The sequence below is a fragment of the Theropithecus gelada genome, chromosome 4, assembly GCF_003255815.1.
Source record: "Theropithecus gelada isolate Dixy chromosome 4, Tgel_1.0, whole genome shotgun sequence".
In the NCBI taxonomy this organism is placed as follows: domain Eukaryota; kingdom Metazoa; phylum Chordata; class Mammalia; order Primates; family Cercopithecidae; genus Theropithecus; species Theropithecus gelada.
This window is the reverse complement of record NC_037671.1, coordinates 143,925,735-143,944,388: the sequence shown is the minus strand read 5'-3', so window position 1 is coordinate 143,944,388 and position 18,654 is coordinate 143,925,735. Positions and strand designations below refer to the sequence as shown.

At 40.1% G+C, this 18,654-nt stretch overlaps 1 protein-coding gene and 1 non-coding gene across 2 annotated transcripts in view; one reads left to right on the top strand and one right to left on the bottom strand.

Moving 5' to 3' along the window:
* The window catches only part of MAN1A1 (mannosidase alpha class 1A member 1), a 169,017-nt gene that overhangs the window by 19,883 nt on the left and 130,480 nt on the right, over nucleotides 1-18,654 (top strand). The window lies entirely within an intron of this gene.
* LOC112623907 lies at nucleotides 2,572-2,673 on the bottom strand. Its single transcript, XR_003119263.1, has one exon. It is a non-coding gene; the product is annotated as a U6 spliceosomal RNA (small nuclear RNA).

Below are 18,654 nucleotides of genomic sequence, written 5' to 3'. Positions count from 1 at the left end.
CCTTACTGGGGCCAATTCAGTGCAGTATTCAGGGTGGCACCTGTATTGGAAGGGCACAGTATTGGTGGAGCTAAGGGAGGGCACAGACAGTTCTTTCAAGAAGGTCACTGAATGAGGCCAGAGAGTTGGGGTGGTAGCTGCAGGTTGACAGGAGGCAATGAGAAGGCTGAGTCAAGAAACAGAATACTTGCTGGGCACTGCTGAGCACGCAGTCACAGCCGGCAGCTGGCCCCCTCTACTCACTAGTTTGATTTTTCCTTAGTGGGATTCAACCACTCTGCCATATTTGGACAAGGCAGACAAGTAGATTGACCTATCAAGGAAGACACAAGTTCCCAAGTACTTTTTTGAGAATCTGATACAAGAGATCATTTGTTAGTAAGAATGTAAATCCACTCAATTTGGGATCGGTGGGTGGAGGGGATATTTATTACAAAAAGGGATCTCTCATGGATTTAGGTGAAGACCTCACAGAGCCTGGAATTACAAATGTGAAGGTCCCGGGAACCAAGACCCCGCTATTCCTCATTTCTTATTCTGGGATAGCTAGTCTTTTATCTTCAGTCATACCTGCTTTATTCTTTCCTCCAGTCATAGCTGCTTTATTCTTTCCTCCAGTCATACCTGCTTTATTCTTTCCTCCAGTCATACCTGCTTTATTCTTTCCTCTGCAGACAGGCTGTCTTATGAATCAGTCCTCAAGTTTACATGGCCAATAAGTTTAAACACTAATAGACTTTATAATAAGCCCCTCAGAGGCTCAATTCCAAATTCCCAGAGTGGAGAATCTGACCCAGCTTTAGTTAAGTGTCTAATCATCTATGGCCAGGGGGTGGAGTATTGATTTTTAGTGCAAATGTAGGCATGGCAGAGAGCCTCCTAAGTGACAGGAAGGAGAGGATTGCCTGGCTGCGCAGAGGTTTTCTGGCATCTCTGCTGCATCCAGACATCTGCTTTGCTGTGTTTACCTTATTGGAGATTTCTCTGTTGTGGGCCTACTTGTCAGAGGCAAGTTGTCCAGGGTTCTGCTATATATTCATTATGGAAGGTTTTACCTTATTGAAATGACAGTTCCCCAGCTTTAGCATTTTATGTTGTTCCATTAACTGTGATACAAACATGCCTGCAAAATATCAGTTCATGAACAAAACTTACTTTCCCTGAGATAGTAACCGTTTCACAGCCTCTCACATTGCTGCTTCATTATGCGATGAAGTGTGAACCCTTTAATGGTGACCAGTTAAAACGCATACCTGCGCACATCAAATCCAGAATTTGATTCCAAATTTACAAAATAATCAAGTCTCCTTTTGAAATCCTACCTATCAAGACCCAATTTAAATCTTCTTCATTCCATAAATTCTTGCCTGTTCTTATCCCCTGAACAGCAGAAAATTATTTTTCTCTGTTTTTATGGCTCACTTTGTTTTAACCTACTTACTATCTTAGTGTTAAAGGCAGCACACACGAAGGCACTGAGATGAAAGAGCTTGTAGCTTTGCCGCTTATTAACAATCCAACCCTGTGAAGGTATACAATGCATTTGAGCTTTATCTCTTATCTGTGAGAGTGATGATGATGCCTACCTTTCCTGGATGTGAGGAGCCAGCAGGTGAACGGATGCAAAACTACTTGCATGCTAGGAAACCTATGCAGATACTGATGACTTAAGGAAATAGTTTTGGGGTTTGAAGACCAGGTTTCTGAATCCCTCTCTGCCACTTGGTAATTCATGGTATGGCAGTGGGTGACTTACTGTTCTTCCTTGGGCATGTCGTGTGGTGTGTTTTCTTTCATTCCTGTGACAAACCATCACAAACAGAGTGACTTAAAACAATCTGAATTAATATCTTACAGTTCTGTAGGTCAGAGTCAGAGTGGGCTTGTTTGGTTTCTCTGCACTGAGTCTCATAAGGCCAAAAATGAGCTGTCAGCTGGCCCAGGCTCTTATCTGGCTCAGGGGAGAATCTGTTTTACAAGCTCACTCAGGTTGTTGGCAAAATTCGGTTCCTTGCCAACTGTGGGACTAAGGTCCCCATTTCCTTGCTGTCAGCCAGGGGACTCTCAGTTTCTGAAGGCCACCTGCTTTCTTCATCACTTTGCTCCCTCCTTTTTCTTTTCATTCATTCATTCATTTAGACAAATAAAAATTGTATACATTTATGGTGTACACATTTTGAAATATGTATCCATTGTGGAATGGCTAAATTCAGCTAATCACCGTATCTGTTACCTCGCATTCTTACCATTTCTTTTGGCGGGAGCACTTAAAATGTACTTTCTTAGCAGTTTTCAAGTGTACAATACAGTGTTCTTGGCTATAGTCTCCATGTTGTACTACCATCTTAAAAATATGGAATGTAGCCCAGCCAACATGGCAAAACCCCATCTCTATTAAAAATTACAAAAACTAGCCAGACATGGTGGTGCACACCTGTCATCCAGCTCCTTGGGAGGCTGAGGCAGGAGAATCACCTGAACCTGGGAGGCGGAGATTGCAGTGAGCCAAGATCGAGCCACTGCACTCCAGCCTGAGCGACAGAGCAAGACCCTGTCTCAAAAAGGAAAAAAAAAAATACGAAGTGCTTCATAAATTTGCACATGATCCTTGCAGAGGGGCCATGCTCATCTTCTCTGTGTTGTTCCAGTGTTCATACAAGTTGCCAAAGCAAGAACTGAACACTCCCTCCTTTTTCAAACCAGCAACATCACATGGAGTCCTCTTCAGCTGGGTCTCTGACTTTGCTGTGATTTATGTTCAACAAACATAAACTGTTACCCAAGAGATATTTTGTGCCTCAGGTTGCTGGTAGGAGTAATGCAAATCAAAAGAAGCTCGGTTGGTAGTTGTACAGTAGTTCCTTTGTATAGCAACTTTTAGTACATGCAAATAAACAGAGAAGGCAAGCAAACATGCCAGATCCACATGTAAGGAGTACTGATAAATAGGAAGAATATTCCATTTTTTGCTTAGGACGTTTGTTGAAGCCTTTGACAAGCTATCTTATTTCCATTCCATTATTGTTTGTATTCTGGGCTCAATAGGGGTACTTAAAGTACCCAGTGTTGTAAGACTACTGAAAATTCACACACCCCCACCCCCGGAGACAGAGTCTTGCTCTGTCACCCAGGTTGGAGTGCAGTGGTGCAATCTCAACTCACTGTAACCGCCTCCTGGATTCAAGTGATTCTCCTGCCTCCGCCTCCTGAGTAGCTGCGATTACAGGTACATGCCACCACACCTGGCTAATTTTTGTATTTTTACTAGAGATGGGGCTTCACCATGTTAGCCAGGCTGGTCTCAAACATCTGACCTCAAGTGATCCGCCCACCTCGGCCTCCCAAAGTGCTGGGATTACAGCTGTGAGCCACCATGTCTGGCCAGACGACTGAAAATCTTGAATGAAAAATAATTCTAATTTTTGTTTATTCACCCTGCATCTTAGCAGGTATAGTGTAAAAGTTAGGAGCAAAAACTCTAGAGCCAAACTCCCTGATTTTGATTTCTCTCTCTTTCATGTGTCCAGTGACCTTGGGCAAGTTACTTAACCTCCCTGTACTTCGGTTTTGTCACCTGTTAAATGAAGGTAAATATAGGCCTAACTTTGTGGAGTTATTATTGAGGATTAAATTAAATGTGTTGATATATGTAAAGTGTCTGGAATTATAACTAGTAGATAGTGCTGTGTGAGTCCTGGGATTATTATTCTAATTGAACAATGTGCTTTAACCATTGGTTCTCAACTAAGGCTGTTTTGCTCCCCAGGGTACATTTGCCAGTGTCTGGAGATAAGGGTTTTCACATCTGACAGGGTGAAATACAGACATCTAGTGTGTACAGGCCAGGGATACCACTTTGAGTCCAAAAATGCACAGGGCTGCCCTCCCCAACCCCCAAACACAGAGTTATCCATCCCGAATGTCAGTAGTGTCAAAATTAAAAGCCCCTGTTGGGGCTTTTATGTTTTTAGTAACAACTTCATTTACAAATAAAATATTCATGTATCATGAGTGACTTTTAACAGTGAGGAAATTCATGACTGACAGCCATAGGGCTGGCTCTGAGTTCTACAGTAAAGTGAAAAGTAGAAAATAATTGTTCTGGTGATTATAAAAACAGGTATCACAGGAAAAGAGTGTGCTTAACTTCTAGAATATATAATTAAGGGTAAGAAATACTCTGGTCTTGTGAATCATTGAATGGGAGTTCTCATTTTCTAATTTTCCAGTGAGGTTCTTCTGGAGATGATAAGGAATGAAATTACAGGTGACCCTTGAACAATGCAGGGATTGGGGCACCAACCGCTCATGCAGTTGAAAACCTGCGTATGACTTTCAGTTTCCCCCTACAAACTTAATTACCAATAGCCCACTGCTGACTGGAAGCCTTACTCACTAAACATAAACAGTCAGTTAACATGTATTTTGTATGTTATGTGTATGATATACTGTATTGTTATGACAAAGTAAGCTATAGAAAAGAAAATGTTATTTTGAAAATCATGAGAAAATATATTTATTCATCAGGTGGAAGTGAGTCATCATAAAGGTCTTCATTCCTTGTTGTCTTCGTGTTGAGTAGGCTGAGAAGGAGGAAGAGACGTGTTCATGCTGCCTCAGGCAGAGGTGGAAGAAAATCCAAGTGTAAGCAGACTCCCAAGTTCAAACCCATGTTGTTCAAGGGTCAGCTGTACTTGGATTTGGAAACTTGCTGTTACTGTGTATGTTAGAATACAGCGAGAGTTAAGATAAATATGCATTACAGTTGCTTATGTGGAATTTACCTATATTGTAGTAGTGGTAAATTTTGCAAGGCCCCAAATGTTTTTGCCACTGTTATTTTTATTTCTGAATATGATACAAGGCTTACGTGTTTGCTCTCTTCACTCCTTCTCATCCCCTAGGAATATTGAATAATTTAAAATTTAGGGTATTCTTCAACTACTTATTTCTCCACCACCTCTCCTATCAATTTCAGCTATTTGATTTGTCTGTACAAGATTCTGTAGGACTATCTGAGACTCTATCATTTTCGTGGTTACAGAATTTGTCCTTTTGATGATAGGTCACTTAATCATCAACACTTGCATGACCACAGAGTGCAGAAGCTGATTAGACTGACATCCTGGATCATGTAGGAAAGAACCTGGGCACATTCCCATACCTTCCACTCTGTTAACCTACTTGGAGAAACTGAGAATCACAGGACACAAACAAAAATAACCTGCAGTTCATCATTAAGATTAAGCAGAATACTGACATGTTAGGCATCAACTAAGTGCTGAAAATACTTGATCATTGATTACATGATACAATTGCTAAGTATTGGTAAAAATATATGAGATTGTGATCATATTAGAAATACATTTCTCTCATGGTATTTAACAGATTTGTGGCTTACATCATTATGACAAAAGGAAGGTGTTAATTGCAGCGAGGATGGTAACCACTCTATCCTTTTTGGATCGTTGTATTACAACTTTGAATCTATAGGCATGAAGAGAAACACCCTGACTCCTTATTTAAAAGGAAGAAACAAAACCTTTTTGATTCAGATCATACCTGCCATATTTTTAAATTAGGGCTAGAACCTGGGAAAAGCAGTTTACAGCAGAACTACATTTTATAATGCGATCTTTTGTTCAGTTTGACTAGTTTGTTTTTCTGACACTCTCTAAAGTGGTGTAACAGTGATAACTACTTCTTCACAGATTTTGTGATTGAGAGAGATGAGCCTTAAATATAATTGGCATCTTTCAAGGGTTTGGGCAAAGTCCAGCCAGTGTCCTGTGATGTCAGGGTATTAGAACAGAGAACCTCTTCTGTCAGCCACCACCTTGCTGTGGGCTCAGTTGCCTGCTTGAGCACCACATCAAAGACCCAGCTACATAGCAGTTGAAAACTAGTTAAAGCCTTCCTTCTACTTTGAAATGATTGTTACCCAAACCTTGGTTTGCTACTTCCTAATTCAGAGCCTTATGCTGAAGATATTTTTGGAAAAAACTCAACAGCTTTATCAGTGAAATATGGGGAAATACTTAAGTGTTTTCATCAATAATTAGTTGATCTGAGGAAGAGAGACTTAGATTACAGTGAATCAGTGTCTACGTATATTATAGAATTTCTGTAAGCAGGCCTGGCTGAGTAGCAAATAGCACACACAGGACCATGTTTCTTGCCTCGTTTCGGTGTACATAATGACATTTTATTGTGGTAGTCTGGACCAGTGAGTAGAGGGTCCCAAAGACTTGAGATCATCCTAGGAAGACAAGTCCTTTACAAAAGATGGTTACCATTAGTTCTGAGAATAGAATTGAGATCTGAGTCTGGATTCCAAAGAATACTGGCAAGGCATATCATAGTAGTGATTAGTCTAAGCTGAGCAGGGCCCAGTACCCAGAGAGTCAAGCCTGGAAGAAGAAAAAAAGCCGAAATGGAACCAGAATGACAACACTTCGTAATGTGGATAAGATCATCACAGATATACAGCTGTACACCAGTGAGCTCCTTGTGGACAGGAATTGAATGCAGTGTAGGCCATATAGCTGTAGGTGCTCAAGATGATTGTGGAAGGAAGGAATGGTTCTGCCTGGCACAAAGGAACACCGGAATGGCTTTTGGTCTGGAGAGTCCAGTACTAGGACAGCTTCCACCCTGCTGCCCCATTGAATCTCTTGGGGAATTTGCTTTGTGCCTGGCTGAGGAAGGTGTGAGCTGCTTCCTTCTCTGTGAGTTCTACAGGAGTAGGCCACTGTTAGGGAGGGCTGTGGCCCCTGGAACATTTTTACCATTGCTCAAAGTAAACATTTGCAGGGTCAGGGGCGGTGGCTCATGCCTGTAATCCCAGCACTTTGGGAGACTGAGGTGGGCAGATCCCTGGAGGTTAGGCGTTCAAGACCAGCCTGGCCAACATGGCAAAATCCCGTCTCTACTAAAAATTAGCGAGGCATGGTGGTACGTGCCTGTAGTCCCACCTACTAGGGAGACTGAGGCAGAAGAATCACTTGAGCCCAGGAGGTTGAGGCTGTGGTGAGCTGAGATCGTGCCACTGTACTCCAGCCTGGGAGACAGAGCAAGATCCTGTCTCAGAAGAAAAAAAAAATGCAGGCCATGTATTCAATCCACTAGATTTCACGACCTTGGTTCTTTGTCAGTAAAATTCAAAGGTGAGTAGTTAGTTGTTGGGAGGGTGACCTTCTGAGACAGGACCAAGTAAGCAGGCAAGAGGGACAGATCCTTCATAAATCCTGACAGAGCATCCTGTAGAAGGTAAAATATCCTTCTGGTTTGGAGGAGCATTTTAAACAAGGATATTTTAAATCAAGTTAGAGAGTCCTAAGCCAAGGACAGCATTTTATATTCAGTACTGGGAAGGTATTTTCTGTCAACAGTAGAAGGTCATACTTCTCTGTTTGGAACAACAGTCTTGTTTCCAGAAATGAAGGATGTGGAATTCTAATATTATTCCAACATTGAAAAGAAAACAGTGTGAGAGTCAGTTTATATGGAAATCGATAGTAGAAGATCACAAGTATACTGACCTATTTTAAATAAGATTTCATGTAGTTACAGTAAAACTTTGGGGAGAAAGTTGTATTCTTTCATGTATACATATTTGAGGGTCAGAAATTTTACATTTGAGAAAGAAAAATTGTAATTCAGCTATGATACCCTGTAAAATTAGGTAAAAATTAAACATTTCAAATAGTATTATCAGTTTTACTGACTAGAAGCATAGTATTTAATACAAATACTATTATAAAATATTTTTTAACAAGAGCCCCTTTTCACAAAACTAAAGCTGTTTAATGTTATTAACAGAGTGGTATGTAATTATTGGGGTAATTCAGTTTTTACTAGCACTATGAATAAATTGTATTACAGAAGATACTTTAATATTTGAGGTTTATACCAAAGTATGTAATATAGCCTTCTTTGATAACAATATTTACTTGAATAATGTATTTGATTTTGATCACATATTTTACTTTTTTCAAACAAGGTGGAGAAAAACTCCTCAAATTATTCTATGATGTTGCTATTTTCTGACTGAATCCCAGAACCCTGACCACATACCTCTGTTTTTTTGTTTTTAACCATTTGTGCCTTCCCCCAAGCCCACATGAGTCTTTAAAACTTAATCAGAGGACTTGGCTACTGTAATTTTTTTGGTAAATCATACTATTTATTATTACACAATTGTCACTGTCAAACCTTTAGAGAAGTTTCAGCTACCAAATAATATGAAAAATACTGCAGAGAAAAACTTCTGTTTTCTCAAATTGGAGCAATGGTACATAGCCCAGTTTTGAGCTGATCACTCTAGTTTTAAACAACCAACCAAAGGATAACTACTTAAATGCTAAATGCCTTAGTGATTGGTGGTAGCTCAAACTTTAGTTTGAACTTTAAACATAACTGGCTGACCCCTCCTTAAGAGAAGATACTGGCCGGGCGCAGTGGCTCATGCCTGTAATCCCAGCACTTTGGGAGGCCAAGGCGGGTGGATCACGAGGTAAGGAGTTTGAGACCAGCCTGGCCAACAGAGTGAAACCTCGTCTCTACTAAAACTACGAAAAATTAGCCAGGCGTGATGGCAAGCAACTGTAGTCCCAGCTACTTGGGAGGCTGAAGCAGGAGAATCGCTTGAACCCAGGAGACGGAGGTTGCAGTAAGCCAAGATTGCGCCACTGCACTCCACCCTGGGGAACACAGCAAGACACTGTCTCTTAAAAAAAAAAAAAAAGATACCACCGCAGTTCTCCTGGCAGAAAAACCACTGCGACAGCATATGTGCACGTGCCACACCTTTGTTCAAGGCAGAAGGAAGAGGGAAAGCAAAGATACCCATTGACCTTGACAAATGTCCCATTGGCTGGAACTTTGACCAGTAGCTACTTCTAGCTGTGAAGAGTCTGAGAAAGAACATTAGGCTTTTACAGTTGTCAGTTTCAGCAAGAAGCAAAGGAGAAAGAGGTTTGCTCATGGGGTAAATATATCTATATTATCTGCAGTAGGTCTAATAGATACTCATATTTTTACTGTTTTGCAGCTTTGTGTAGTCTTTTGGAATAATAAAACAATTTCACCTCTGCTGACAAACTTGACATTCCTTTTACTTCTTAAATTTATGGAGGTCTTTGCCCGATTTTTAAGCCATAAAATAGCTGAAGAAAATTGGAAGTCATTGCATTCAAAGCTCATATTAAGTAATGCAGTCTATTTTAACAGGTTGCCGAATCGGGCATATATTTATTGCTGGCCACTTGCCATCCAGCAACAATAGAATGAATGATGATGATGAAGATGATTTTTTTTTTTTAACCATTTTGGAGAAAAAAATCAAGTTCTATCAGATTTTAAAACCCTACCAGAAATGTTAGAGTAATGCGTTTGCAGGCCCAGGAAGTATTTGCCATCACTTACAAAATACCTCAGATGATCTTCAGTCTATAGAAAATATGATTTTAGGGTGGTCATGATACAGGCATATCAGATGTTAGTGCTTGCCTTAAAGATGGTACTGTATCACATATAGTCTAAAATAATTATTTGCCATTTTTAGTGAAATCTTAGTAACACAGAAGTCTAGATGAAACCATAGAAGAGAGCTTTGAAAAATACTCTGTATCTCAGTACTTTTTCTCTGCATGTGTTTAATAAGAAATCTGATACTGCCATTTAGGGGCAATGCTTAGAGTATTACTGACATTCAAGCTAGTATATTGAGCAATGTGTGTCTTTTCAGTAACATAAAATGAAATTACTAGAGTGTTCTTTTGGTGATGAAATACAGTCCTCGATGAAACCAAGACTCATGGTGATGAAAGAACCGTGTAGGATGCCCAAGTAGAGGTGAACAGAAATCTTTCAAAGCAAGGAACTTTAGCTATTAAAATGTATGTAAAGCAAAGTTCTGTTTCAGTATATGTCAGGTAACTTTTTCCCTACAGGGTACCAGAAGTAAGAGATATTCATATTTTCACTTTCTTAACATAGCAGTACATTTAATGCTTTCCCTGCATCTGCAAGGTTTTCAAAAAAAGAAATATGGGAAGTTGGTTTTGCATGTCATGTTTCTGAAAGCCTCACTCTTAAACATAATGTAAATTTTTCCAGAATAATGAGATAGGTAACAGAAACATGCAAAGATGTATATCAACAGCACATGAGTAACACTTTATTTGGAAGGCAAGTTTCCCCCAGATTGCATGGGTCACACATTTGGCTCAGGACAGTGTACAAGGTAATATATCTTAGGCTTCATACTCAGTGTGAGTTCGTAGCCAACCTCCATCGCTAAGATCTGATGTTGGGAAAATTATTTAACCTCTTGATTTCTTCATCTGTGCAGTGGAACTCTCACTGGTGAGACTACCTTCCTTGCAGAGTTGTGGTAAGGGATGAGCGGAGAAATGCTTTACATACTTCCTGATGTGTAAATGTTCAATAAATGCTATTTCTATGACAAGGATGATGATAAGAAAATACCTTTTTGGGACATACCAATAATGGATTTTAAGTCTTGTAGAATCACTAGTTGCTACTCCAAGATTATCCTTAAGAACCAGCATTTCTGGTAGTATTACATTTCGTAAGTAAAGTCCTTTTATACATTTTTATTATTGTTACGCCCAGATAATAATTTGTAAAACTGTTATCAGCAGTATGAAAGGATTACTTTCAGAATTTACGAGATCATGGATTCTAGATGACAGTGGATATTCCGCTTATTAATAATGGACAGTTTTAAGGACAGTTACTTCAGAAGGTTTTGTTTTGTTTTGTTTTTAGGAAAAACAAATTTTCCTATAATATGTGGCATTTTATGGCCAATCTATTTTTTATGAATTCTACCTTCAAATAGTAATAACTTAGAGAATTACAATTCATAATCCTTTAATTAAGAAAATAGTGATTTCTGGCCTTAATTTGAAAAGGAAATGCTTATACTGTGCAACTCTCTTCTTTAACAGCTTTATTCATAATTGCCAAAACTTGGAAGCAACCAAGATGTTCCTCAATAGGTAAATGGATAATTAAACTGCACTATATCCAGACAATGGAGTATTATTCAGCACTGAAAAGAAATATTATTCAACACTAAAAAGAAATGAGCAATCAAGCAATAAAAGGGCATGGAGGTACCTTAAATACATGTTACTAAGTGAAAGAAGTAACATGGCTACAATGTAAGGCTACATATTTTATGATTCCAATTATATGATATTTTGGATGAAACAAAACTATGCAGATAGTAAATTACTGGGGATTGGGGAGAGTTAGGGATGAATAGGTAACATAGAGGATTTTCGTGGCAGTGAAAATACTCTGTATTATACTATGGTGGTAAATACATGCCATTATACATTGTCAAAACCACTGAAATATACAACACTAAGAGTGAGCCTTAATGTAAGTCATGGACTTTGAGTACTAATGATGTGTCAGTGTAGGTCCATCAGTTGTAATAAATGCACGATTCTGGTGCATAATGTTGATAGTGAGGAGGCTGTGCCTTTGGGGGACAGAGGATATATGGGAACTTTGTACTTTCCACTCAGTTTTGCTGTGCATCTAAAACTTCTGTTTTAAAAAAAAAGTCTGTTTTAGAAAACATACACACACAAAAGAAAGGAAAAAGGGGAAATACTTGTGCCCTGCAATTCTCCTCTTGACAACTGAAGAATGGGGCTTGACTCTCTGGGAATAGCTTGTTTCCAAAAAAAAAAAAGAAGAAGAATAAAAGAATGTAATTTAAAAAGGTAACTATATCTGACTTTGCTCATTTTAATGAAATTCAAGCTAATTCATTTTTATCGATCACTAAATAATTAGTAACTTTATTAACTACTAGTAATACTAGTGATAGCCTCATAGTATTTGTAAAGTTTAAAAAAGGAATCTAAAGGAAAAAAAGAGTTTAGTCTTTGTAAGGTTGACTAATCTGTAAACAAATCTTTTAAAGATAGCATATTTCAATTTGTAAAAGCATTTTGTCACTACTGCAAGAATTGAAATGTAGTGAAAATTTGAAGTTGTAGAATGATAAATGTGTGAGTTAGAATGTTTGGGCTTACCTTTTTATTACAAGTATTAAAAAAAAACCTTTTGAGATTAGACACTACATGAAAATAGTGTTTGTTTTCTATGGAATACTTTTTTAGCTCTCTTTAGGATATTAAGGGAGCATCTGTGATATCCCAGCAAAGAATACCTGTTTTGGCTGGGCACGGTGGCTCACTCCTGTAATCCCAGCACTTTGGGAGGCGAAAGCGGACAGATCACCTGAGCTCAGGAGGTTGAGACCAGCCTGGCTAACATGGCGAAACCACTTCTCTACTAAAAATACAAAAATTAGCCAGACACCTGTAATTCCAGCTACTCAGTAGGCTGAGGCAGGAGAATCACTTGAACCCAGGAGGGGGAGATTGCAGTGAGCCAAGATCGCGCCACTGCATTCCAGCCTGGGCGACCAGAGTGAAACTCCATCTCAAAACACACACACACACACACACACACACACACACACACACACAAACACAAAACGAATACCTTTTTCTCTTAATCACTAAAGATCTATAGTTGCTGATGCTTCCCGTGTTGGGAAAGCCCTATAAGATCTTGGCCTGGGAACCAAGTGAGGAAGATCATCTGTTACCACAGGCCTGCAAGGGGTCACTTGCTGGCCTCACATTGACCACAGAGGTTTTAGCAAGGCTAATCTAATGAATTCAGAGTTTCTGTGTTAATTAAAAATCAGCCAAATAAACAGACCAAAAACTCTGAGGTAAAACTTTAAACGCAAAATGACAACTTCTGAACTCAATGACAGCTTCTGCCTGGAGACCATAGTCATTAACCACAAGACAGATATTTCCGATGAGGAAATAACTGCAAATGGTAGACCCTTAGCTGATGCCAAACTATTCTATGTAAGGGAAGTGTTCTCAGCAATAGTGCTTCTTTCCAAAAAGGAATGGACTAGATATTCACATATGATTAAGCCCTTTTCTGACCTCTAACTTTTGAGTTGCTAAATTATTATCCCTTAGAATGTTTTAGAGAAATGGACTTACATTTTGGTCAAGTATTTCTTTTTTCTTTTTTTTTCCCCTGTACCCTCTTCCATTTGGTAACAGCACAAGAGTTTTATAAAATAATGTCAAAATTTGGCCATAAAAAAAGAGAACCATTAAATGCATATGATCCAATTTTTTGAGCTAGAGCTAGAAACACTGGCTTTTCCTTAGGAGAACAAGATACTTCTTAGAAACAGAACAATCTGTCCTCTACAAGTAGTGATTACTAGAATTCTCATTTTTTAAAACAGGCTTTATCAGGCATTCTGACTCGTTTTCTAAAGAAATTGCTGTTGCTAACCACGCTTTCATTTCACTGGGGAATTAATGCTCAGTGGCACATTAGAATTCATGCAATAGCATTAAATAATTACTGTTTCTTTATATATCTCTTGCCAACTTAGAAGTACATTAAAATTGGCTGTAGGAGAATTCAGGACACCCCAATCTGAAGAAAATCCCCATCCATATATATATATTCTCCACTCAGCGGATAAGAGGCAACCTTGAGTACCTGGCAACAAATGAATTGCACACATAGCAACAAGAAAAGTCGAGTAATATAGAAAGAGGAAAGAGAAGCTGGTCTACATTAGCTCCCGTGGTGGTAGTAAACCTCAGAAAATATCAGATCTGTAGACAGCAGCTTGGCATGAGGAGAGGAATCCATGGTTTTCCATAAATCTAGTGACAGGTCAGGTCGGGTAGGGCAACACCATCTTGTCTGCCCAAGTAGCATACAGGGCAGGAGGAGAAAAATTAGGTACAGAGCTGGAATCGAGAGCCAAAGTGGAGGAGGAGGAAGGCTGGGAGAGTTGAAGGATGTAGGGCAGGCAAGGAAAGGTGGTACTGTGAGGGTCTTCAGTTGAGCCAGCTCTCAAGCCTGATTCGGTGTGTCATTTGGTATCACACCTGGCCACAGCTGCTTAGACCCCAGTGAGGGCTGCCCTCTGTGCGTGGAGCAGCAGGAGGGCTCAGGGGCCTCAGATGACTGTCTGAGGTTTGCAAGCAGCAAAAAGTGAGGGCTCTGTTCAGTGTATAGTGGAGAAAATCAGAATGAGAGAGTTCCCAGCCTTGCTCTTCTGTACACTACCTTGGGCCTTAGCTTCATCTGTAAAACAGGGATAATAATACCCCAGAGAGGGTGTCGTAAGGATTGGATGTGTTAAATTATATCGAATTCCCTTCACAGTGCAATGTGGTAGCTGTTTGACAAAGTTAATTCACTTCCTCCTTTACAGCCTCGGACTCCATAACCCATGATGACGACAGCTCCTATAGTTTCATTTGTAGAACAAAATAATACTTTCTAAAATGTGAAACTACTACTCATCCAGTGAAAGAATTAAGAAGCTTACACATAATGCTTTATATACCTCAGATCTCAAAAGACTTGCTAATTTGTGGCAAAGAGAAAGCACATATGGTGCTACCAGAGCAGTCCAGGAAGCTGGCTCTGAAGGGCAGCCTATGCTAAAAGTGAAATAGAAGCTCCTCGCTGAGCTATGGGAACCAGGGCTGGTGGGAAGCCGCATGCCCACAGACCTAAAAACAGAGTGGTTAGTTCTAGACGTGTGCCTGTAAAGTAGGGGTTGCAGTGCAAACTGCTGGGCTGTGGGCTAACTGTGGCTCACAGATTTTTTTTTTTCAACCCTTAGCCAGTGTAGTATTTTTTTTTTAATAGCTTTAGTCGGGGGCTTGACTCTCGTTTATTCACTTCTAGTTGCCGTAGACCTGGTGGTTCTGTTCCTGTCTGGCCCTTCAAATGTTCTGACCCCTTTTTTGAGCCCACCGCAGAGCAGGGGCACAAACCAGAGAGCAGACGGTGGACTCAGAACCAGGGACTGAATGTGTCCTATCCCTTTGTCCTAGGGTTGCCAGGTGAAATATAGCACTTTCAGTTAAATTTGAATTTCAGATAAACAACTTTTGTGTGTGTGTGTGTGTGTGTGTAAGCGGGTTCTGTGTAATATTTCCATTTCCTAAATCTGGCAGTACTGCTTTATTCCCACTTATAATTCTCATCCTCGCAACTGTAGGTACTAAGTAGTAATTATCATTGTAACATTGAGGTAAAGAATCTTGAAAATAGAACACCTTAGCAGCCTTTGGGACAGAGAGAGGGGATACATTTATTTCAGCATTTGAAATAGCATGTGAATGAGTGTTTGAATTTGATATGGGGTAAAATTGGAAACTATCATGGCTAGAGGGCTTTTTTTTTTTTTCCCACATACTGGGTGATGACAGCTAGAAGGTGACTGGAGGTGGCCCTCACTCACTGAAGAATCATTGAGGACAAGGATCATTCCTAAGGCTGTCTTGGGTGGCATCTTGATACCTGTTACATGAGAGGATGCTAAGTACTTTCAGATGTAATTGTGGTAGACTCCAGGCAGGCAGTCTTTGTGAAGGCGGAGTCACATCAGGCTCTGCACTGTCACCTCTTGGTGACATTGGCCTCTTTTCTTTCCTATCCCGGAACTGCTCTGCCCACTCTGAGTTCAGCTAAAGTTCAAAGCATCAAAGGAAGGAGAACTTCCTTCCTAAGTTCTCCCTTATCTCTGTTTAACCACCTGAAGCCTAGGAGGACTCTGAGGAGGTGGCGTGCATGGATAAAGGTCAGCCAGGTTCACTGAGTGTCTTCTAGTCAGGTGCCCTGTCACACCTGATCTCCTCACTGTGCTGTAAGGGAGATAATACTTATTTTTTTAATAAGCTTTATTTTCTGAGCAGTTTTAGGCTCATAGCAAAATTGAGCAGAAAGTATAGAGAGTTCCCATATACCCCCTGTCCCCACACCGGCACAACCTCCCAATTTCAGCACCTCAGCCCACACTGGTGCATTTGTTAAAATGGGTTATTCTTTTTTAAAGATGAGAGAACTAAGGGGTAGAAGGGCGGACCCTGAGGCAGCCGGCTTCAGGCTTCTCCACTGTGACCTGCTCTGCCCTGTGCCTGTGACCTGCCTCAGTATCTGGTCTTTCGCTGCCCAGTGGTCCTTCTGGCCCTCCAGATCTTCATTCTCATAAGGAAATGTCAGTGGTGGGGATAGCATTAGATAAGCAGAGGAAGGGGTGGTTAGATTGCTGTCTTTTGTTCATCCATGGAGAAATTCTCTTCCAATAGATAAGTAAAGGTTTAGAGAAATTGTGAATTAATTTCCTCCAAGTTGCTTTTTGTCTATGTCCCTCCCTTCTGTTTTCCAATTCCACCAAAGATTGAAAGAAATAAGGTTGATTCAGTGACCCTAAAAATATATTATCTGAAAGTTCTAGAAGTTACTTTTATATGACAGCCAAGTAATTTTAAGCAAAGTTTGATGGAAATTGCTGTCAGGCTTTTAAAGTCACTGTTTTTCAAAGCATCAATGCTAAGTGTAGTTTTAAGAGAAATGGCACATCACTTTCAGGTTTAACAATCAGTGAGTTAGAGTGCTCTTCCACCTCAGAGCTTGCCTAAACCAGGCACAGCCCCTTGTGTCCCCAAGAACAGCAGGGACATGATTGTCACTGGACCACAGAGCTTCTTCCCTTTCATGACAGCAGATTGTTATATAAATGAGCCAAAGATGGCCTCTGTCTGTTGGTGTCTAGGTTATTTCCTCACTGCAGGCTGAGATTCATTAACTCAAGAGCCCACCAACACCAAACTAATTTTTATACATCGAATTATTTTTAAAATAGCCCAAACAAGCAGATTTTTAGCTATTTAGAGCCTGCCTTACACATTCTGTGAAACCTTACCTAGCATCTGTTGGCCGTTGATAAGATAGAGCTTTGTGGTTTTAAGACACTGAGCTGCTACTGCCCTTCAAAGTTCTCTGACATAGAGATACTCCACCATGCTGTGAAGTGACATCACTTAGTCCTAAGCCCTCATTCTAATGCATCTCTCCCTTGGGAGTTCCTTCACCCTCCTCCCCTTCTGCATGGCGACCTGCTCACCATATGCCTCTGGATGCCCTCGCATGCAACCCTGTACAAAGCACTACTCATTAAAGCTTGTTGTGTGTTAACTGCCTCTGTGGTCCTGTCTTTTTCCCAGATCAACCTCAAATTCCTTGAACAAACACCCCCTACACAGTAGTACCTTGGCACAACTAAGATTTTATGAAAGCCAGTGTATGAACTTCCAGAACTAAAGATCACCCCACATTGCCTTACCCCTGGAGTGGACCCTTCTACTCTGCCTTTCTTCCTCCATCTTTTGGATACCAAATAGTTCTGTATATTTTTTAAATGTATATATTGATAAAGAGCCTGTGTATGATATAGATTTGCCTGGTTTCACATATATTTGTCCCTTGTATTTATGTGTTATACTAGGAAAAATTATGAAGCTCTTTTAGATTGCAAAGATCACAGACATTCTTAGGTTTTTAATAAAAGTAACTATAATGCCTAAAATGCATTGAGCACTTACTGTGTGTCGGGCAACGTGCTAAGCTGTTTACATGCATTGTTTTATGTAATCATCACCACAACCAATGAGGTGTTTTTATTCACATGCAGAAAGTGGGCTCAGAGAGATTAATTGCCTCACTTAGAGTCACACTGACGATCGCAGAGCTCAGATATGAACCCAGTTTCTCAGATGTGTTCGCCTGTGATCCGCTCTTACCATTACTCCTCAGTAAATGAGAAACTTTTCTACAAGTACACATGGAGAAGTAAGCAAACAGTCTCAGCAGGCAAAGAGGAAAAGGGAAGATGATTCATCAACATTCAGGACTCAGCAGCATTGTTGATCGTTCTATAGCAGCTGTACAGGCCTAACACAGTTCCACTGGGGAACCATCCAAGTGGCAACATCATCTCTGCCTCAGCCGCCTCTTAACTTTTTTCGCCTTCCTTTCTCCTCTTTTTTCTCATGGCTTCTACTGCTTCATGGCCCTTTCTCCTGTGTGTTTGTACTTCTCTGTTTCTATGTCACTCTCTGACCTCTAGGTTCTCTCTGAATGTCTCCCAGTTACACTTCCCTAGGTAGAGTGGATGGTTGGGTTGTCTCGCCCAATGCATTAGTGAGAATTGCACACCAGGGCGCCTCGCCTTGGAGGCTCATGGCTGGCTCACAGCTCTCTGCCTTTGAATTGGGCTCCAGGCCCTGGTTCATTCAGCTGGGCCAGCATCACATCCTATAAACTATGGAAATTTTATGTAAGATCTCATAGAAGGAGGCCGTAAGTGGGACTTGAACTTGTAGGCTTCAATGAAATAGGGCAATGAAAGCCCAAAGTTTTCCTAAGATCTGTCTGGCAAAATCATGTAATTTTCAAATACTTTTAATGTGTCTAATATGAAAATTTAAAGATTATATGTTTAAAACTTTAGCAAATAGAAGTATTTGCTAAGAGTAGTTCTAGTAATAAATATGCAGGATATGAAATCTGTGCATACTAGGGAAATTCCAACGTACTTCTTCAGTGTGCTTGATTAGATCAGGACGTTAAACTTAAATTGTTAGAAACAACAATAGAGTTGTATACAACATTCAATTAGTTTTCTTAGTCTTCTATTTCATAAACATTCAGTGAGTATGTAAGCAGGCAGTATCTTATGTTTCCATACAT